We start from the raw sequence: 16,747 nt of genomic DNA, 5'->3' as shown, positions 1-16,747 counted from the left end.
ACAACAAAGAATCAAGGCTCAAATGGAATAGAATTTCTCTTAAGTTATTAGATTTTCATTCTTTCAAAAGAGTGTCCGAATCATACCTAAATACTTCGGATTACTTCCAAATTTTTCATACAAGTTCAATTCAACTATATAGACCTATCCAAAGTCTCGAAACACCAATTGGAGTCCAATAACATCAAAGCCAACTCTTGATCAAATTTATGAACTCTTAAGTTCTTCAATTGCCAACTTTCGACAAATTGTGTCGAATTCTTCTGGGAACCTCCAAAACCAAATCCGGACATACGCACAAGTCGAAAATTATCATACGAACCTATCGAAATCATAAAGACTCGATTCCGAGTCCGTTTACCCAAAAGTCAAACTTTGGTCAACTCTTCCAACTTAAAGCTTCCAAATCGAGAGTCATTCATCCAAATCAATCCCGAATCACTCGAAAATTAAAACCGACCATCCACGCAAGTCATAATACATCACATGAAGATACTCAAAGTCTTAAATCACCGAACGAAATATTAAAGCTCAAAACGGTCGATCAGATCGTTACAATTACCGACCAACGTTGGTTGGTATTTTTATTTAAATTTAATTAATTTAATCTACCTTACCGATCAAAGTTGGTCGGTAAATTTATTTAAATTAAAAACATTAAATTTAGCTTATCGACCACCTTTGGTCGGTAACATGAAATTATTAAAATAATATACGGACCAGTATTGATCGGTGTGCTTATTTTTGTGTCAGATGGTTGTTTATATTGACCGACCGAAGTTGGTCGGTAAATTTCTGACTGCTTTTGGTCGGTATGCTCTACCGACCATTTATTTTCCGACCGCTCTTAGTTGATCGCATTTTGGTCACTTTTTGCCTATTACCGACCGATTTCGGTCGATTTTCTCCGACGATTTTAAGAAGATTTCTAGTAGTGCCACTCTTCTAATTCAGTAATAAAGATTTTAACATGAGTTGACCTGGGTTCTAAAATTATTATTATTACTATTATTATTATTATTATTATTATTATTGGTCTAAAATAAGTCATAAATATTTGTATGCTTATAAATCGAGTAAATTTCTTTGATGATCACCCCACTTATGTAAATATCCTACTAAAATCACTGCTATTTCTTTTAGGACAACAAAGTCCGATAGGATTAGGAATAAAGATATCCGGGTGAAGGTGGGCGTGGCTTTCATTAAAGACAAGGGGCGGGAAGTTAGGCTTAGATGGTTCTGGAACGTGTGGAGGAGAAGCTTGGATGCCCCGGTAAGGAGGTGTGAACGGCTGGCCTTGACGGGTACGAGAAAAGGTAGACGGCGGCCTAAGAAGTATTGGGGAGAGGTGATCAGGAAAGACATGGCGCAACTTCAGATTTTCGAGGACATGGCCCTTGATAGGAAGCTGTGAAGGTCGAGCATTAAGGTTGTAGGTTAGGAGGTAGGCGATTAATCTGATAGTGTTTTGTCTTAGGCTGCTAGTAGCTCCTGTGGTATCCATACTACTTCATTAGGGTTGCAGGTTAGGTTGTAGGAGGCTAGTTTGATAGTGTTTTGTCTTAGGATGCTAGTGGTTTTTGTTGTGTCCTTACTCCTTATTACTTCCGTTGTGTCTGTAGTACTGTGCCATTGTTACTGCTTATTATTATTTCTTTTCTCTCTATTTTCTGGTTATTACGTTGCTAATGTTATCTTTCTGGCTTCCTGTGGTGTTAATGTCCCACTGTCTCTTTCCATCGTTATGAGCCGGGGGTCTATCGATAAAAGTCTCTCTACTCCTCCGGAGTAGGGGTAAGGTCTGCGTACACACTACTCTCCCCAGATCCCACTTGTGGGACCCCACTGGGTTGTTGTTATTGTAAAGTCACCCAACTATTATCTTTCGATTCAAGAAATAAAAATCATAAATTTGACATGTCACATCATATTAAAACCTCATTTTCTAATAATAAAACTCATTTAAATCATGACTCTTATACTTATCTAATCCACCCAATAGAAAAAAAGTCCTACTATTAAATAAGCGAAAACTGATCGTAGCTACCATTTCATTGTCTATGTTGTAGGATGGTTTAATATATTAATGGTTAGAACTTTCTAAAGCAGTGCCAATTACTTATTTTTCAAATTACTAGCAAATCTCTTTTATCGTGTTTGTTCAATTGAAAATTACCTAGCATTCAATTCCTATATTTTCAGGTTATACAAGGACCACATTGAGTAGCAACAAGTGGATTAAATTCTATCACCAACACGATTACAAAGTTTTCAAGTTTGGCTCAATAATTAAAAGTGTGCATTTATTTGCAACTCATTTTAGACCATAATATGAACACAAGTTTTTAACAAAAGAAGATACAAAAATATTGTTCCTTAAGTGTTTCACATAACTACTTCATAAAAAAATAACAGTAATACATTATCCGTAAATTTTCCTAGAGTTTCTACTCTTCTTCGGCTGCATAGCAATTACATAATCCTTCAAAGACTTTTCTTTAAATGTCTTCCTCTCTTTGATATAGAAGAGGATTAAATGAATTTTATTATTTAGAAAAATAAAATTTTAATATGACATGACATGTCAAATATGTTGAATTAATCTTTTTAAGCCAAAAGACAATACTTGGTGACTTTATTATTCTAAAAAGTAAAATAAAAATGACTTTGTAGGATATGTTCATTAGTTGGCGAGGATCCAAGCAGTTTACTCCTATAAATCATCTTATTGAGGGTAAATAACAAATTTAAAGTTATGTCAACTCCCTAAATATAGAAAGGTGCAAATCTTTTTATAACAAATTTAAAAGAAAGATTTGCCGCATAAAATAGGATAATGGAAATAATATTTGTATACATATTATTATTATTATTATTATTATTATTATTATTATTATTATTATTATTATTATTATTATGACCTCACTCAAATCTTTTTGCCCTCACCTTAAAAGTTCAAATTTTGACCCATCAGCCCAGCTGAGAATGCCCGTCCAAAATCTCAGCATTGAACAATTCCACCAGCATTTTTGGAAACCTGCCGGCAACCCCATTGGTGATGACATTTTTTTTCAGTGTATTTATTAATTTTGCTAGTCCTACAAAAGTGATTATAACTACAGCATTATTTTATGCCTTAAAATATAATGCAATTTAACTTTCAATGAGGTGCAAACTACGTCACCTGGCATGGGTTTACTTGCAAGTATGAGCTAAATTATTACACGAAAGTGACCAATATCTACTACGTTCAGACCCTTTTTATTACACCGTTTTCTCTTTTTCAATTTTTGAAAATTGCGTTTTATTATCAAATAAAGTCAGTTGAAGATGTATTTCTATCAGCAAAAAAAGAAAAGAAAAAGGATGTGTTACTTAATTATTAGTAACTTTTTTTATTCGGCTATTCAACTTCTTCCCAAATCCAGATTCAAATAGGCACATTGTTTTTCATAATCCAACTTTTCGAAGAGTTTATGTTATGTGCAGACGTGCAGTTACAGTGCACAGTTTTTCACATTGTCTAGTTAAGTTAAAATACACTATGAGTGTTTTGAGTCGAAATTACACCACCAAATATGTTTATATCGAACTAGTTGCTAGTCCATAATGTATAAAAAAGTGTTATTTTTATAAAATCTGTACCATAATATAAAAATGTTAGGAAGGGAAGGACTGCTTCGCTAGCTTGACGGAGACCTATACTACCTTACCATATAGCAGGGTGCGAGTGGGACTGCTTGGAACTTTAGTGATACTTTAGTTCTTGGCAGAGCATATCGACTTGTTACAACTCAAGCTACTTCTTTCTTTCACTTCACAATTCTTTAGGTGATGGATAGTCATAATATGATGAATCCTTTTAAATATTGAATATAGAACAGCACAGAATGAATACAGAGGATTCATTTAACTAATTTTGGGTTAATTCAGATAGTTGATTCATTGGTTAGTTTTTCTTATCAATATTGTTCTTGTCATGTTTACAGAGGCGATGAAGGTACTAAGAGCTAAGAAACATGGAAAGATGAGGAAAATTCAGAGAATCAGAAGTTGTGAGTTTGAAGCTCGAAATCCTGAACAAGACAAGGATAGTCAGGTAACTTTTTTCAACCAATTCACTTCTATATTTCGACTTGTTTGTTTACCCGAAAAATTGGATAACGTTAAATTTAGATATGGTTCTAAGGGTATGCAAATTTCTTTAATATAAAATGACAATACAAGTATTTTTGCTGTGAAAATGGAAAATGATGGAAGGAAAGACTGAAAAATATTAGAAGAACAAGCACAATGAAATCTTGATCTGCCCTTCCTATTGCAGTCTATCTCCCCTTTTATAGTAGAGGGTCACTACTTTATTTGTAACAACATAAAATAATACATATAGTGGAGAACCCATGATGGTTTGTCTCTCCCTTGATTCTCGCCAAGATTCTCTCATTTGGTGCGGTTGTAACGGCTTTTGTCTTGCGAGCTTGACACTGACTTGAGCTTGGTGCTAGATCGAATCCCCAGTCTTAGTTCGAGCTCGGTTCTACCTTGGAGCATTGATATTCGGGGCCTGTGTCGGTCGTCGTTACCCCGTAGTCTGATCCGGATGCGAGTTCGATAATGATATCGAGTATTGCGGTTGATTGGTCTTATGGCTCGAAGCTCGATGTCTCTACTTCGGAATTCATCCGAGCTCGCCATGCGGATGCCCTTCGATTGAAACGTTATTGTCTCGACCGATCTTTATGACTGAGAATCGGTTTTGACCGTACACAGATAGTCCCCTCGTTTCTCGGAAAAGATGTGGCGAGGAACGATATGATTTTCCTACGGCTCGATCAAATTTATGCCGACGTTTATATCGAACCCGATCTCGACGTATGTGATGGCTGTCCCATCGGCTCGATTTTACCGAGGCATTTAATGTGTGTCAGACGGTGGCCGGCCATCGCTGATACCGAACCGTCAGGCCTTAGTCTATAAATAATCTTTCTACATAACTTTTACCATTTTTGCGCCTTCTCTTCCTCCAGACTTTCCTATTTATCCTCTCTACTTTGCTGCTACGGGGCCGTTCATACCAGAATTTTGGTGCTGTCTATTTCTTCCCTTGCACTCTTTCCTTTCAAATCAATGGCGAAAACTTCCAAAACTGTACCTCAGAAGGAAAAAGCCGCTTCCTCACGGCTGTCTGATGATAAGGCGCCGGTGGAGTCGTCAGTTCATGACTATGTTCCTGTCCCGTGCAGTTTGAAAACCGATTTTAAGGTGGAGAACCCTTCTTCCGTTCTAGGTCGATGTGAACACGTATCAATGTATACATGCTCTATAATGGAGGATCACCTCGAGGCTGTCCGAAAAGACTGCAACTGGGGTTCCGAGGTCGTGCTGCAAATTCCGTCTTCCGACGAGGATGTTACCACTTACGTGGAGTGGTTTTTAAGTGTTTACACTTATCCCTTCACACTGGGACCCGGCAACCCGGTGATTATTAATTTCTGCAAAAGGTATCAAGTCACCCTTGGCCAAATCCATCCCTCTTTATGGCGTATAGTGATCTTATTGCGCTTCTTCTCTACCAAAGCCGGGGGGTTGGATTTTTCTCTAAACCACCTCATCCGACTGTATCGGCCTCAGATCTTTCGAGGACTAATCAGACTTCATCATCGGGCATCGAAGGCATTGATGTCTAGCATCGATGAAGACAAGTATCGAGGTTGGATGAGTCGTTATATCCGAGTGAGGACCCGTGATATCATTCCGGAGGAGAAGATGTCGTTTCTTGAGGAATGAAATTTTGACCGTAAGTGATTTTTGTTCACTTTTCAGGTGCTTTTCCGATTTTTTCTGATGTCCTTTCCTGATGTCCAGCTGCCCCTTGGATGCCACAAGCGGTGCCCGACCTCGAGGACTAGGTTTGGAAGTTGGTCTCGACTTCCTCTTACGCCGAGCGCGCCTTCGAGCGGCGAGGAAAGAAACAAGTCCCTGGTCCCTAAACACGGGGAAGATAAGAAGCGAAAAGCTTCCTCTCGGTTAGAGGACCCCAAGCCCAAAACTCGCCGGGTGAAGAGAAAAACAATTGCCCTTTAGATTGACTCGGTCCAACGACTGAGAGAAGAAGAAGAAGAAAATAGCTCCTCGGCTTTGGTAGTTCGGTCTACGGAGGCCATCGAGGTTGCCAGAGCTCCCGAGCCAATGGCGGCTGTACCTGTCGGGGTTGTTCCCGAAGACCAGAATCTCGACCGGAGTACTCCGAGCAATTTGCTCGGGGCTATGACAATGGGTGATTCGCCTTCTCTTCCATCTTTTTCTGAGGAGGCGCTAAAGGAAGCTCGAGAATTGAAGACTCCTGATATCGGCGCAGGCTTTGGTGCAGGGGATCCTTTCGGGGATTGTTTTACTGGAGTCGACGACGGTTCCGATATCGGTGACGCTTCTTTTTTATTGGAGAAGGATCAACATTTCATTACTCGGGTAATGATTCTTCCATACTTCGTTTATTTGTTCTTTTCCATACTTGACTTCGTGTTTCTTACTGTGCAAGCCATTGGTAGGTTTCGAGTCGATTTTACCCATTGTGAGGCCGAGCTCCGGAAGGTCTCAGGTGAGAGAGATGCCCTGCTGCTTCTTTGCAGCCAAAAGGACGAGGCTATAAAGGACCTCCAAGCGGATTTGGCTAAGGTCCGTGAAGAAGGGGTCGAGCTTGATAAGCAGGTGAGCCTCGTTCTGTTAAAGTATGGGTCTGACTCAACCGTGAAAGTTAACCCTTCGTTGTCTCAGTTGAAGAAAAAGATTGAAAAGATCGGGTTACTTTGAGAAGAAGTCGATCAAATCCGAGCTGAATGCAATCGGTGGAGGGAGACCCTCGACCGCCTCGCAGCGGAAAAAGAAACCATCTTAACAAAATTATTATCGGACGACGTTCAACTTCGAAGTGTCAAGCAAAAGGGGTCGGTTCAAGCTAAGAAGATCGAGGAGCTTGAAACACGACTTGCTGAGGCTAAGGCGGAGGTTGAGTCGTCGAAAGTCTTGGCGGATAAGTCCATTGCTGTATATCGGGCTGATGTTGAGGCTGCTCAGATAGAGGCCCGGGAAGCGGCGAAGACCGCCGATACTCGAGCTCATTGGGTTGCCAAACTTGCTAAGTGTAGGTCTCGGAGGGAGACCCTCGAGGAGATACATGCTCGAGGTTTCGACCTTGCCGAAGAGGTAAAAAAGGCAAAAGAGCTCGAAGCGGAAGCTGAAGCCTTGGCTTCTGACGATGATGATGATGATGGTAGCAAAAGCGGATCCGAGGACAGGGAAGAGCTCGACCAGGAAGCATAGTTTCTAATTCTTGATTTTTGTACATTAATCTCGTAGGCAAATTTTGTATATACATGTGTAATCAGGTCAACTTGTTTTTATTTTGTGAAAACTTTTAATCGGACCTTGTAATTTCTCTGATCGATCAGATTTGTAGCCCCTGGGTTTGCTTGTTGAGTCGATGATTCAAACTTTGAAGGAACATAATCCGTAGGTGTAATGTAATGGTTGAATTAATGTAAACTCAGAGTAAAAGTAGCTTATTAGCCGTCGAGTGAATGTTTTGAACTTAAAATATTGTATCCCGTAGACGTAATGGTCGAGTGAGTGCTTGCTCGAACTCGGAATAACAGTAGCCCGTAGGCTTAATGGTCGAGTGAATGTTTCGAACTCGAGATAATGTGGCCCGTAGGCTTAATGGTCGAGTGAGTGCTTGCTCGAACTCGGAATAACAGTAGCCCGTAGGCTTAATGGTCGAGTGAATGTTTCGAACTCGAGATAATGTGGCCCGTAGGCTTAATGGTCGAGTGAGTACTTGCTCAAACTCGGAATAACAGTAGCCCGTAGGCTTAATATTCGAGTGAATATTTCGAACTCGAAATATAAGTAGCCCGTAGGCTTAATGGTCGAGTGAGTGCTTGCTCGAACTCGGAATAACAGTAGCCAGTAGGCTTAATATTCGAGTGAATGTTTCAAACTCGGAGTATAAGTAGCCCGTAGGCTTAATAGTTGAGTGAATCTTAATTCTGGTTGAACAATAAATCTCAAGTCATTGCACATGTGTTTATGTTTGGGCCAATCTATATGAGCATGGTTCATTTTGACCATTTGGCTCTTACAAGGTTTCCTGTTGGAACCCTATTATTGTGAGATGACTTTCTTGAATCTGAACTCGATGTATTTGAGGGCCCTGATGCCCCCCGGTATTCGAGGTCTCTCGAAAAGAGGCCTCGGATATTGTTGAAAGTGCAGCACGATCGATGGTTGCCTCATTAAAAACCTTGCCGAAAAACCCATTTGGGAGAAAATCGGTCTAAGGGAAAAAGAGTGCAACGCGTGCTCTTGATTGAAAGATCTTCTTCAGCTCTCGTTCGGACTTCTGCATGGGTTAGTAAGATGAATATTGAAAGGCCGTGCCTTAGCAGTAGTATCGTTTTAGATGCGATACATTCCAACTGCTTGATAGCTGTTTTCCATTTATGATGTCGAGCCTGTATGATCCTTTTCCAACGTTCTCGAGCACCTGGTATGATCCTTCCCAATTTGGTCCCAATTTTCCTTCGTTTGGATTCCGATTATTGATGGTGACCTTTCTTAACACTAAGTCCCCAGGCTTGAAATGGCGGAGTTTAGTTCTTCGATTATAGTACCTTTCGATTTGATGCTTTTGGGCGGCCAGTCGGATGAGGGAAGCTTCTCGTCCTTCATCCGATAATTCAAGGCTGGTGTTCATGGCCTCGTTATTTGATTCTTCTGTCATGAATCGAAATCTGGGACTAGGTTCACCGACTTAGACTGGTATCAATGATTCGGAACCATATACTAAGGAGAACGGGGTCGCCCCCGTACTGGATTTTGACGTTGTTCGGTATGCCCAAAGGACTTCGGGCCGGATTTCTCTCCATTTTCCTTTCGTGACGTTCAATCTCTTCTTCAGGTTTTGAAGAATAGCTTGTTTGTTGATTCAGCTTGACCGTTCCCACTGGGGTGGTATGGTGTTGATAATATCCTTCTTATTTTGTGATCTTCGAGGAATTTTGTGATTTTGCTGCCAACGAATTGCTTCCTATTGTCGCATACTATTTCGGCGGGTATCCCGAATCGGCATATGATATGATCCCAAATAAAGTCTATGACTTCTTTCTCTCTTATTTTCTCGAACGCCTACGCTTCAACCCACTTAGAAAAATAGTCAGTCATAAATAAAATAAATTTGGCTTTACCTGGGGTCGACGGCAGAGGGCCGATGATGTCCATCCCCCATTTCATGAATGGCCATGGGGATAGGACCGAGTGAAGTTGCTCCCCGGCTTGATGGATCATTGGCGCAAACCTCTGACATTTATCACATTTACGAACAAATTCTTTCGCATCTTTGCCCATATCAATCCAATAATACCCCGCTCTGATCACTTTTCGGACTAATGTGTCGGCGCCGGAGTGATTGCCACAAGTGCCCTCGTGTACTTCCCGGAGGATATAATTGGTATCTCCCGGATCCACACACACCGCCATCGGTCCATCGAATATTCTTCGATATAGTGTTCCGTCCGCAGCCAACGTAAATCGAGCAACTTTAGTCCGTAGGGCCTTGGAATCTTTAGGGTCTGAAGGGAGCTTTCCGTTTTTTAAGTACTCAATATACTTGTTTCTCCAATCCCAGGTTAAGCTAGTAGAATTTATTTTGGCGTGCCCTTCTTCGATTACCGATCTTGAAAGTTGGACGACAGTCACCGAGCTCAAATCACCTACCTCGACCGACGATCCCAAATTTGCTAGAGCATCAGCCTCATTATTCTGTTCTCGGGGAACATGCTGTAGGGTCCATTGTTTGAAATGGTGTAAGTTGATAAGAAGTTTGTCCAGACACCTTTGCAGCCTACCTTCTCTGACTTCGAAGGTTTTGTTTACTTGGCTCACCACCAGCAAAGAGTCACAGTGCGCCTCAATGACTTCTGCTCTCAAGTTTCTAGCTAGTTCGAGACCTGCAATCATGGCTTCATACTCGGCCTCGTTGTTAGTTAACCTGATAGTTTTAATAGCTTGCCTAATAATGTTACCCGTGGGGGGTTTTAAAAATATGCCTAACCCGGACCCCTTTATATTCAAAGCACCATCCGTAAAAAGGATACATACCCCGGATGATATATCTGATTTCAAAAGGAGTTCCCTTTCGACTTCGGGTATGAGGGTTGGCATGAAGTCGGCCACGAAGTCTGCCAAAATTTGAGACTTGATGGCCGTGCGGGATTGATATTCCATATCTTATCCACTGAGTTCGATGGCCCATTTGGCCAATCAGCCTGATAGTTCGGGCCTATGTAAGATATTTTGGAGTGGGTAGGTGGTTAATACGCTTATGGGGTGACATTGGAAATACGGCCTTAACTTTCTAGATGTGCTTACCAGGGCAAGTGCCAATTTTTCTAAGTGCGGATACCTAGTTTTCGCTTCTCCTAAGGTCCGACTCACGTAATAAATGGGAAATTGCGTACCTTGCTCTTCTCGAACTAGGATGCTGCTTACGGCAACTTTCGATACCGCCAAGTACAGGTAGAGCTGCTCGTCCTCTTTCGGAGTATGAAGCAGCGGCGGGATCGAGAGGTATCGTTTCAATTCCTATAACGCTTGTTGGCATTCCGGCGTCCAGGCGAAGTCGTTCTTCTTTTTGAGTAGGGAGAAAAATTTATGACTTCGATCCGATGATCTTGAAATGAACCGGCCTAAGGCTGCAATTCTTCCCGTTAACCTTTGTACAGCTTTCATGCTGTCCACGATGGTGATGTCTTCGATGGCCTTGATTTTGTCGGGGTTGATTTCAATTCCCCGATTCGAGACCATGAAGCCGAGGAACTTGCCCGAACCGACCCCGAAAGCACATTTTTCGGGGTTGAGCTTCATGTTGAATTTCCTCAGAATCTTGAACGTTTCCTGCAAATGGGCCAAATAGTCCTCTGTGCACAGGGACTTAACTAGCATGTCATCAATATAAACTTCCATCGTTTTACCTATTTGTTCTTCGAACATTCTGTTTACTAGGCGTTGATAAGTAGCTCCTACATTTTTTAGCCCGAAGGGCATTACATTATAATAATATGTTCCATATCGGGTCACAAATGAAGTCTTTTCACGACCGATCCGGATTTGATTATACCCAGATTGGCGTCGAGAAAGGTGAGAATCTCGTGGCCGGTCGTGGCATCGATCATACGATCGATGTTGGGCAGTGAGAAGGAATCTTTGGGGCATGCTTTGTTCAAATCCTTATAGTCCACACACATTCTAAGTTTGTTTCCTTTTTTAGGTACAACAACCATTGTGGCTAACCATTCTGGGTATTTTACTTCCCGAATGGACCCTATCTTGAGAAGTTTGGTTACCTCGTCCTTTATGAATGCGTGCTTTTCCTCGGACTGGGGCCTTCTTTTTTGCTTCACCGGTCTGAACATAGGGTTCAAGCTTAGCTGGTACGCCGTTATGTCCGACGAGATCCCTGTTATATCTAGATGGGACCAGGCAAAACAATCGATGTTATTGATAAGAAATTGAATGAGTTTCTTCTTGAGTTTGGGGCTCAAACCCGTTCCCAAGTATACCTTTTGTTCCGGCCAGTGTTCGATCAGTACGATTTGCTCCAGTTCCTCAATTGTTGATTTGGTGGCATCGAAATCATCGGGGGTTACGAAGGATCGAGGGATCCATCGATCATCATCGTCCTCTTCAACGTTTTGCTTACCTGGTCAGGTGAAGGTGAGGATATTGATTTTGCTTCTTCGACGGAGAACATTTCCTTTGCGGCCGGTTGTTCCCCTTACACTATTTTGATACCTTCCGATGTTGGGAATTTGAGGACCTGGTGTAGGGTCGAGGGTATGGCTCTCATGCTGTGGATCCACGGCCTTCCAAAGAGGGCGTTATATCTCGTATCACCTACGATTACGTGAAACTTTGTTTGCTGGATGGTTCCGGCTACATTTATCGGTAGGGTGATCTCACCTTTAGTGGTTTCACATGCCATATTAAATCTGTTTAGAACCAGAGTTGCGGGTATGACCTGATCCTGCAGGCCGAGCTGTTCTATGACCCTCGATCTCATGATATTGGCCGAGCTACCTAGATCAATTAACACACGCTTAATCTTAGTTTTATTCATGAGTACGGATATTACCAGCGCGTCGTTATGGGGTTGGATGATTCCCTATGTATCTTCATCACTGAAGGATAAAGTCCCTGCGGGTGCATGATCTTGGGTTCGAGATCGCTTCGCAATTGACATTTTAGCGTGTTTAAGCATCGGTCCCTAGGGGGTATCGACGCCGCCGACGATCATGTGAATGACGTGTTGCGGTTCTTCTGGCTCGTTTCGCTTACCGAATTCCTTGTCTCTAAAATGGTTCTTCGCCCTATCGCTCAGAAATTCCCGAAGGTTCCCTTTATTAAATAAGCGGGCCACTTCCTCTCTTAGTTGCCTGCAATCTTCCATTTTGTGACCATGGGTGCCATGATATTCGCACATTTGATTAGGATTCCTTTGGGCAGGATCGGTTTGCATAGGTCGAGGCCATCTGGTGTCTTTGATGCGTCTGATGGCCGATACGATGGCGGATGTACCAATGTTGAAATTATGCTCCGATAGTCGAGGGATTTCTATAGGATCCGTATATTTATCAAAGTCACTCTTGCTCATATGTCCCCGAGAATTTTGCCCCCGATCAATCCTTCAGTTGTTCCGAACCGTGTCACGTGCTGAACTATTGTTCATCCGATCTGTGTCGTATGGTTGGTATCGATCTCTGTTCGACCTTTGCTCTCTGTTGGCTTCCCTTTGATTTTTTAGTGGTTGTGTGGTTCTGTCGTACGAGCCCATATGGAACTCCCAATTGATCATCTTCGACCCTGATTTTTGATTGGTACCGGTTGTGTACATCTGCCCAAGTTATTGCACGGTACTCGATCAAATTTTGTTTCAGCCGATGTGACACTGTTGAGCTTAACCCGTTCAGTCCTTGGGTGAAAGATTGTACGGCCCAATCGTCTGTGACCGGTGGCAAGTCCATACGCTCTATTTGAAATCGGGATACGAATTCCCTCAGCATCTCGTTATCCCTTTGCTTTACTTTGAAGAGGTCCGATTTTCTTGTTGCAACCTTTATGGCACCAACATGTGCTTTTACGAACGAGTCCGCTAACATGGCGAAAGAATCAATGGAATTCGGCGGTAAGTTATGATACCATATCATCGCTCCTTTTGCGAGGGTCTCTCCGAACTTTTTCAACAATACGGATTCGATTTCAACATCCTCCAAATCGTTGCCTTTGATGGCGCATGTGTAGGAGGTGACGTGTTCGTTAGGATCGGTCGTACCGTTATATTTGGGAATTTCGGGCATACGGAATTTTTTGGGAATTGGTTTTGGGGCCGCGCTCGAGGGAAAAGGCTTTTGTATGAATTTTTTCGAATCGAGCCCTTTTATCATTGGCGGAGCCCCCGAAATTTGATCGACCCTAGCGTTATACGTCTCCACTTTTTTGTCGTTGGCTTCGACTCGCTTCGTGAGTTCCTCGAGAAATTTAGCAATTTCAGGAGCAATCCCCGATTCCCGCTCGTTTGATTTCACTACGGCGGGTTCCGTTCTGGGTGTGACTTCTCGAAGAAGCAGATTGGAGTTCGGCCCGCTTTGCGTATGGGTTCGGCTCTGCAACTGAGTTATTGCTGCTTGTTGGGCTTGCAACATTTCAAAAATCATATGCAAGCTGACCCCGATTTCCCCCGTGCTGTAGGTGTCTCGGGCTATAGATCGAGCACCGCCCTGAACGCTCCTCTCTGGTTCAGAACACTGATTCACTTCCAGAGCTATTTGCGAATTGATATCTAGTGGTACTTCGGCTCGAATTTCGGGTTCTTCGATTCGAGCTTCGTTACCGTTGTTAGGTAGCCTTCCGGCCCCCGGCAATAAGTTATTGGTTTCATCTTGAAGGCCGGCTTCGAGGTCGCTAGGTAGAGCCATGGCTGATTCGAAGTTGTAAGCTGGAGTGTACTGTAGATTTATATCAGACAATCACCGTTACCCTTAGCCCCACGGTGGGCGCCAAACTGTTTACCCGAAAAATCGGATAACATTAAATTTAGATATGATTCTAAGGGTATGCAAATTTCTTTGATATAAAATGACAATACAGGTATTTTTGCTGTGAAAATGGAAAATGATGGAAGGGAAGACTGAAAAATATTAGAAGAACAAGCACAATGAAATCTTGATCTGCCCTCCCTATTGCAGTCTATCTCCCCTTTTATAGTAGAGGGTCACTACTTTATTTGTAACAACATAAAATAATACATATAGTGGAGAACCCATGATGGTTTGTCTCTCCCTTGATTCTCGCCAAGATTCTCTCCCTTGGTGTGGTTGTAACGGCTCTTGTCTTGCGAGCTTGGCAGTGACTTGAGCTTGGTGCTAGATCGAATCCCCAGTCTTAGTTCGAGCTCGGTTCTGCCTTGAAGCATTGATATTCGGGGCCTGTGTCGGTCGTCGTTACCCCGTAGTCTGATCTGGACGCGGGTTCGATAATGATATCGAGTTTTGCGATTGATTGGTCTTATGGCTCGAAGCTCGACGTCTCTACTTCAGAATTCGTCCGAGCTCGCCATGCGAGTACCCTTCGATTGAAACGTTATTGTCTCGATCGGTCTTTATGACTGAGAGTCGGTTTTGACCGTACACATTGTTCTTTCCTAAAATTCTCTATGTACCAAATAGAGCCATCGGGGGAAAAGGCTAAATCAAAAAAAAGAGGAATAAAGAAAATTTCCTAAGTCCTCGAATGAATTGAAGGCAAATTAAAGAAGGGGTCTCCCATGGATTATCTAAAAACAAGATTAAAAGGCACAAGAATAATTAGAGTCGCATTATGTTGTATCCAAATTTCAACATGATAATATTATTTATTTAAAAGATTTGTGGGCTCACTATTTACTCAAATTTGATCATTTACAGGCCATAAAACATGAAAGACAGAAGCAAAGGCCTGGGATGTCAAACTTTGCTGCTGCAAGCTCCAAATCATGGCGTCCTTCTTTACAGAGTATTTCAGAATCCAGCAGCTGACTATACTTGTGACTGAAATATCGGCAGTTGGACTCTATATAATCGTAGAATGTAGACACAAGGAACCAACACAAGGCCAATCACTTCTTTAGTACACGGGTCCTGTGGACAGTGGTGGATTCAAAATGTAGATGTCTTGGGTTCTGAAATGTATATTTAGCTCTATTTAAACTTGATTTTCACACATATATACAGAGTTCGATCGCGAAGTACTGGATTTTTGAAACCATAAATCAATTGTTGGATCCGCCGTTGGTTGTTGAATGATAATACCTCTGTATAAATTACAACGGAACTGCGATCATCCCTTCTGGGCAAAATATTCCATATATGTTCTGCATAACTCTACCGGTATTCTTGTGGAAGCATACACTAGATACAAAAATACTAGAATAATCATGATTACAGACTCATATATGAAGGGGAGTTTCACTTTTATTTCCACTGTTTGCAGTTCCAAGAATCACTTTCCAGATCAAAATAATTATGAGCCCAAAATTAGGATTGTGTAGAGGTAAAATCGAGGATAGAGTTACCCTGATTTCCGAGTGAAGAAAAGGGAAGATGACGTGGTTTGACGCAGTCTCGGGTAAAGCCAAGGTCTCCCCAGATCAGAGACCGGGGGGACAAATGATGCACCAAGATTCGGACATGGCCAAACGTGAGAGGAATCGAGCTCGAGCAAAATAAAGAACCGAGACCAAAGGGTAGACGGTTAGAGAGAACGAACGAGGGGCCGAAATATCCACCATCAACCGGATATTACAGCACCAATCTTGCCCGATATCAACTACAGATCATAACTTACTAGACGGGAAGGATAAAATTTTTATCTTATTTAGTTTTTTTACTATGATTGAAACTCCCCTACAATATAAAAGGGGAACCTTTTCATTTTTCAACCACTATTAGCACGCATATCAAAGCAATAAAGTTTCTTTTTGTCTTCTAGCTATTGTTCAAAGTGTTCTTCACTTACTCTTTTCTTTAAGTTGCAACCGAGCCCTCTCAAGGGCTCGATCGGAATCAGCTTCAGCGACAACTTAAAGCCAGGCTTAATTTTTCCATCACGTTTGGTTTGATCGTTTTGTTTCTCTTTAATTCAATTATTTGCTGTTCTTAGATCATCCGCGTTAAATTAAATCACGTATCTTTTAAACCGCATACAAAATCAATTATTTCTCATTTTAAGGGTAAACAGTTTGGCGCACACTGTGGGGCTAAGGATAATAGTGATGATTTAATACGAATCTCTATAACACACCCTATTTTACACTTGCACTTTAAAGTTTGATTCAGGTCTATTCAAAATGTTAAATTCTCAGTCTGCTCACTTGAACGTTGACACCGAGTCAGGCCATCATGGTGAGAATAATAACGTGGTACCAAGAAATGACATGCCCCGGTCGACCTTAATGGCGTCCCAGTTTCCGACCCAGTCGATGCCAATTCACAAGTTGCCATAAATATCAACCTGCCAACTGATCTCGAACATAGCGTTCGCGGGGCACCCTGGCTATCAACTCGAGAAGCGCCCAAAGGGGGAGGTGATAGAGTTAGCTTGCGATTGATTTTTGAAATGTTACAAGCTCAACAAGTGGAAATAGCACAACTGCAGA

General features: G+C 42.0%; 1 long non-coding RNA gene across 1 annotated transcript; it reads left to right on the top strand.

The window, feature by feature from the left end:
• Positions 1-3,349: 3,349 nt before the first annotated feature.
• Positions 3,350-15,448, top strand: LOC138910627 (uncharacterized). Its single transcript, XR_011415760.1, has 3 exons — positions 3,350-3,834; positions 3,993-4,102; positions 15,018-15,448. It is a non-coding gene; the product is annotated as an uncharacterized lncRNA (long non-coding RNA).
• The last annotated feature ends 1,299 nt before the right edge of the window (positions 15,449-16,747 follow it).

Source organism: Nicotiana tomentosiformis, chromosome 4 (genome assembly GCF_000390325.3).
Source record: "Nicotiana tomentosiformis chromosome 4, ASM39032v3, whole genome shotgun sequence".
Classification (NCBI taxonomy): Eukaryota; Viridiplantae; Streptophyta; class Magnoliopsida; order Solanales; family Solanaceae; genus Nicotiana; species Nicotiana tomentosiformis.
The sequence above is the reverse complement of the archived record's forward strand: the minus strand, read 5'-3'. Positions and strand labels throughout refer to the sequence as shown.